Below are 6,731 nucleotides of genomic sequence, written 5' to 3' on the forward strand. Positions count from 1 at the left end.
GATTTTATTAAATTTCAAACAATCCAATTTGAGAAATTAATAAACATGGATAACAATTATTCAAATTTAACGTACGATGAACATCAACAAAATTTTGAATGATTTTGATAATCAAATCCAAAACTTTAAATCGTTCTAAACATTTAAAAATTAGATTTTTATCAAATTTGGTTTAGGTGATGATTAAAATTAACGAATCCAATCAAAATTTTAATCCATTAATTTTTAAATTTGCCATTTAAACATGAAATCATATTCCCCTTCTCACCTAAATAAATTTTCAGATCTAAAAAATTAACAAAATTGATTTATGATCTAAAATTCATTAAATTAGGTAAAAACCAAATTAGGGTTTATACTTAATATTCATGGACGAAAAAATTACCATAAGTCCATAATATACCCAAGAACAACAGGGCAAAATTTCAATTAATTCCGAGTTTATTAGGTCGGACAATTAATTGACAAAATTTCCATTTTTAACGATTTAATTCATTAATCTACTTATAAAGCCTTGAACTTCTATTACTATTCACCCAATAGTGCAATTACCTACATACCCTAATTTCCTTCTTTGTTTTTCTTTTGTCTTATTCTTATCAATAGTGTAATGTCTATTTTCACCCTTCTTTTTGTCTTTGCTTTTCTATGAGATGCACCCCCTTACATTTTCTACCGAAGCATGTTGCTAATGTTCCATGTGGAATACTACAATAACAATTTTGGAGAGCTTAATGTTGCACGTAGAATGTTAAAATATCAATGAAACCTCTTGTAAACGTATTTATAATCACATATTATCAATTATGAGGAAATTGAGCTTTAGCTTTGTTTTCCTAGAGTTCACCATAAATTTGTAAATATCCTTTTACTAAGCAATTTTTTAATCCCTTGGGGGATCGTGCACGCTAGCGCACGGTCCAATAACTAGTTAACAAAAACACCAAAAATCTCAAACTTCGGGGTCTGTTTTTGCGATTCTGTTCACATGAGTTGATCTTACAACGCCATTTTCAATCAAATTAGGGTCAGAAAAATCAAATTTCCGACATTTTACGAATTCAGAATAATTTCTACGACTTATCCAATAATCCAGAAAAAATCGAAAAATTCACGAAAAATTTCAGAAAAATTTGACAATAATCACAAACATAATAATGTTAGGTTATGATACATATGAATAAACATAAATCATGCGGAAAAACCATAAAGCCAGGAAACATATTATTAACACATAATCATTTAGCATAATTCAGATGCATACACTTTGTAGCGTGCCCTCCCTAGCTGCGCCCGAACCGAACAAGAACAAGTCTTTAGGACTCCAAGTGTCGTCCCTCCGTAGATAGTCCACAGCACGTCCGGATCCGCCTTAAGCTTGACCAACTAGAATCGCCCTTAAGGTTCCTTAGATTTTCGGCTATTTTGGGTGCAAGTGTTTGGCTGATTTTTGCTTAAAAATCTTACCTTGAATACTTCAATAATCGTCTGTTAAATATGTGACCCTAGGCCTATATTTATAGAGTTTATGGAAAGGAATTATAATCCTACTAGGATATGGATTTATTAATTAGAATCTTATTTGAACTCTAAATAATAAATTTAATATATTAGGATTAGGATTTAATCATTGCACGAATTCCGATAGGATTAGGATTCGTTACGAACACGAGTGTCGCACAACCAAGAGGGACGCAAGCACCCGCGCAGGCCTTGCGGCCCACACGAGTGGGCGCTGCCTCGCAGCCCACGAGCACACGCTCCAGCGCGCGCGCCTACGGCCTTGTTGGGCCTGGCCTTGCGCTGGGCCTGGCGAGGCTGTGGCCTTCGTGTTGGGCGCTTGGCTTGCTGGGCGCGGGCCTGGCTTTGTGCTGGGCCTTCGTCTGGCAAGCCTCGTCCGATGCTTAATTCGTACGATGCGCTTCCGATTAAATTCCCGGTTCCGGAATTCATTTCCGATACGACCAATATTTAATATTTCCAATTCCGGAATTAATTTCCGTTTCGAACAAATATTTAATATATCCGTTTCCGGAATTATTTTCCGATTCCGATAATATTTCCGATTCAGACAATATTTCCGTTTCCGGCAATATTTTCGATTCCGGCAATATTTCCATTTCCATTAATATTTTCCGATACGTACCATGTTTCCGTTTCCGGCAACATCTACGACTTGGATAATATTCATATTTCCGATACGATCCATATTTCCTTTCCGGCAATATCATCGTTTCCGGAGTATTCATTTCTTGCTTATGACGATCTCAGCTCCCACTGAAACTAAGATCCGTTGATTCCGAATATCCATAGATGGAGTACTTAATGCCATTAAATACTTGATCCGTTTACGTACTATTTTTGTGACCCTACGGGTTCAGTCAAGAGTAAGCTGTGGATTAATTCCACTTGAACTGAAGCGGCCTCTAGCTAGGCATTCAGCTCACTTGATCTCACTGAATTTATTAACTTGTTAATTAATACTGAACCGCATTTATTAGACTTAACATTATATGCATACTTGGACCAAGGGCATTATTTCCTTCAAATAACATGCCAATAAGTACTTTGAATACATGTAGCTCATGATACCATGTAGGAGTTTACAGTTAAATACATAACATGATAGCGGAATAACCCCAAAGCCAAGAAGCATGTATAAAGTACAGATTAAACAATACTTACGTTTGTAGCGTGTTTTCCCTAGTTCAACGAATCACGAAAAAGAACAAGAACTCCAGATATCGTTCCTCTACTTGGTTCACCGACACGTTCAGATCCGTCTTGAGATCGATGGCTTAGAAGTCACCCAAGGTTGTTTTCTTTTGGGAAGAACAATTCTAATGGAGGTACAGAGAGTTTAGGGTTTCTCTTGCCTTCGGTTAGAATCTGATTTTTTCATTATTAGATTAGGAAAACATGTAGACTAGGTTATTATAATAACCTATCTAGTAGGCAAAGCCAACCGGTCAAGCATAGAGCCCGAGCGGCCAGCAAGGCCCACTACCGCAGCCTCGCACAAGCGCACAGCGCAGGACGCAGTGGGCTGGGCCTCGTTGCTACTGTTGCTGTGGCTTCCCCGCGTGCACACAGCCAAGGCAGCAAGGCCATGGGCCTTTGCTCCTTGCGCTTTGCTTGTGGGCTTGCCTTCGTGTTTTCTTCATTTAATTATCATTCGATAATTCATTTACCGTTTCGTACTTGACGATCCATTGTCGTACGATATGATTATTCGTTTCTCCTAGCTTACGATTATATGCAATCACGATATACGACTTCACGATCCTATGTTAAATCTTATAATTATGTTTTCCGAACTAATTTCCCGAAAAGCTATTAAATGAATTTTCGATTCATTTAATCCGATGATCTGTTACATGTCAATGGTGTGACCTTATAGGTTCAGTCAAGAGTAAGTTGTGAGCCTAATTGGGATTAGTACTCATTGATCGGAAACATTGCTCTAGCCAGCTGTTCCGATCAATTGATCTCACTGAATTAATTAATTGTTCATAATTAATTTAAACCTTGGTATTGGGCTAATACACCTTGGGTGAAGAACATATTTCCTTCACATTTCCCATCACATTTTTTCCACTCCACCTCCACTCTCACTCTCACTCTCATTCACAACCTTATCTTCTTCCCTACAAAATCATGTCAATGTATTCCACCCACCCACCTTCCATTTGTAGCCGCCACCCACGCACCCGCCCGCCTTCCTTTTCTCCTTTCTCTATCTCTCCCCTCCTCGTTCTCCTCCTCTCTCCGTATTGCATCTAATTTTCTTTCTCCTCATCAACCGTTATGGCCTCCATGCCTCCTTTTGTAGAGGAGGGAGTTGGGTTGCTGGAATTTGTTGGAATACGATGTCGGGGTTACACGATCGAGTCGACAAATGAGGTTGTTGGGAGGGGTCCAGAGGTGGTATGGCAGGCTAGTAGCAAGGTAATGGTTGCGTGGGTTGAAGGAGGAGGAGGAGGAGAGATTAATAGATTTAAGAGTAGGTTTTGGAGGGAGGTAACTGTTGTGGTGGTTTCAGTTAGAACAAAGAGAATGAGGATGAGAGGGTGAGAAAATTAGGAATATTAAGAGAGAGGGAGAGAGTTTGAGGAGGAGAGAGAAAATTATGGCAGAGGGAGGAGGGAGCTGAGGCAGTTTTTTGGTGAGCATCGGCGCCGACGCCAATGGTGGTTGTTATTGTGGTTGGGTGAGAACAGAGAGAATGAGGGAGAAGCTGGAGGGAAGAGGGAGATGAGAGTTTTTATTTTGAAATAATTAGATAAATGTAAAACTAAATTAATTAGACCAATGATAGAGTGACATGTGGCATATTTTATTATTTTAAATAAAATTGACATGATATTAAGGTTGTAAGTAAAATGTATTATTTTTGGAATATAACCGTCAAATGTTGGATTATTCATGAATAAGTCAAATGTGATACTGTTTTTAGAAGAACGACCAAAATTTGGATTAATTTTTACAATTTTTCCTTTAAAAAAATTATTTTACAGTTTGACTTTTCAAATTTGATATGATCAAGCTAATATCCAACCCAAAAATTTAGATACCCGAATCTTGAGAATCCAAACACAGCCCACCCATGCTCACCCATGTACATTAAAAAGTACGTTGTATTAGATACACATGCATAATCCAACATTTGCTTTACGAGATAGAATTGCAATTGCAACCTAACTTTTGGTATTGGTAAAAATAATGATGAATATAAAATTTTATATGAAGTACAAGATAATTTTATACTATGTCCTTAGTTTTTTTCTTTTATTTTACAAATGAAAAAATTGATTTTATATTATTTTATTAAAATAATTAGTTTTAATAATTAACATTTGAATTAAATGTAAATATATTTTGCAAAATCTGTGTGTTGCATGGGACCTAACATAGTAAATATTTTATACAACAACTCATACTAAAATCATGTATAATAGGATGAAATGTTTTATTGAATAGACACTAGTCTCAAGTCAATCCAACAAGGACTAGCGGGTAAGACACTCGAGAAGGGAGAAGGTAAGGGATCCTAATATCAAAGTGCCTCTAGTGGAATTGAACCTTATAAGGTAGTAAGGTATTTGCTTGTCATCAAATCGAAGTTTAAGCTTGATAGCCGATTCATATTCTTGATAAGCATATTTGTGTGCTTCTTCTATTACTTGTACATGTTTTATACTCGAATCTATTTTTGGTTCATTACTAACTCTATAGTCTTAACTTTCTACCATAAATTAATCCAATTGATCAATAGAATTATCAAAACCTAATAACCCCTCCAATCCTTTTCCCATTCTCTACATCCTCCTCAATGAAAACTCAAATTTGAGACATTCAGTCCCCTTAGACAAAGAAAGTCAATCACACATAAAAAATCACCATCATAACTCACAAGCTCATGCATAACCTACAATTCTTAGGCATATCTTATTTTACACACTAGTTCCTATATGATCTTTGTGAATATTTTGTTGTTGTAAATCATATAACTCAAATAACAGTTTTGTTTGCTAATAACTAATGGTATTATGAAACTTATCTTGGTTTTATTCACCAGGAGTCTAAAACTAGATGTCACAAGAATAACATTAATCAATCATGTGACACCTAAATCCCCAAGGCCAGATAAGATAGAATTTAGATGAATTCCTATTATCGAGGTATTCCTATGTGTCATTATAACAGATTGATATGAGATGATGAAAATATACAACCAGTAATAAGTTGCACATGACATCTTCCCTAGTGTTGAAATTTTCGAAAAGTAAGTTGGAAATCGTTGATAATATTCTTTATTTTTGGTGTAGGATAAAGGTACAGGAGAAAAAGAAAAACATGCTAATTAACCATCAAGCCTAACACCAAATGGTGAAAAGAATTGCAATCCCTCCTTTGCAACCCGTTTAGCCAGATCATGAGTAGACTGTATATCACCTCGGTCCTCCTTGTTAATCATGCAACTTCTGAAACCTGTACCTATCTCAAGAATGGTTTTCACTGTCCAAGTAAGAAGAATATCAGGCTTAACTTTTCCCTGTAAGTAAGAGATCAAGGTTGCTGAGTCAGTGTGTACTGCAATATCAGTCAATGAAGATGTTGTTGCGCATTGTAACGCTTGCAGACAGGCCATAGATTCCACATGTAAAGCTGAATGCCATAAACCATATTCACATCCTCCAATAATTCTTGTCCCATCTGACTATGATTGTTGAAGCACCCATCCCATACCAGCTCTTGAGGTGACTTTGTTCCAAGCCCCGTCAATATATATAACTGTAACAGGCATATAAGCGTTAACCCTACCTATATTTGCAAAATAAAACCCTGGTGGGTAGGTTGGTGTGTGCTCTGGGGATGTAAAAAGCTCAAGTGTTAACTGTCTTTCTGCCTGTAGATTGTGTTCTGCTCCAAAGATAACTTGAAATGGGTTTGAACTGTTTGAATGTCTCCAGTCTCCAAACAGAAAACTCTTGCATTTCGTGTTACCCATAATTAGGGGTGTGCATGGTCCGGTCCGGACCGAAAGTTGGACCAAAATCGGACCGGAATTGGCACCGGACCGGACCGAAGGATTCCGTTCCGGTCCTCGGTCCTTGAAAAACATCAATTCCGATTTTCCGGTCCGGTCCGGGTAAAACCCGGAAAATTCCGGTCAGGACCGGTGACCCGGTTCCTTTATAAAATAATATATTATAGTGTAAAATTTAACA

This window comes from Spinacia oleracea, chromosome 6 (genome assembly GCF_020520425.1).
Source record: "Spinacia oleracea cultivar Varoflay chromosome 6, BTI_SOV_V1, whole genome shotgun sequence".
Lineage (NCBI taxonomy): Eukaryota > Viridiplantae > Streptophyta > Magnoliopsida > Caryophyllales > Amaranthaceae > Spinacia > Spinacia oleracea.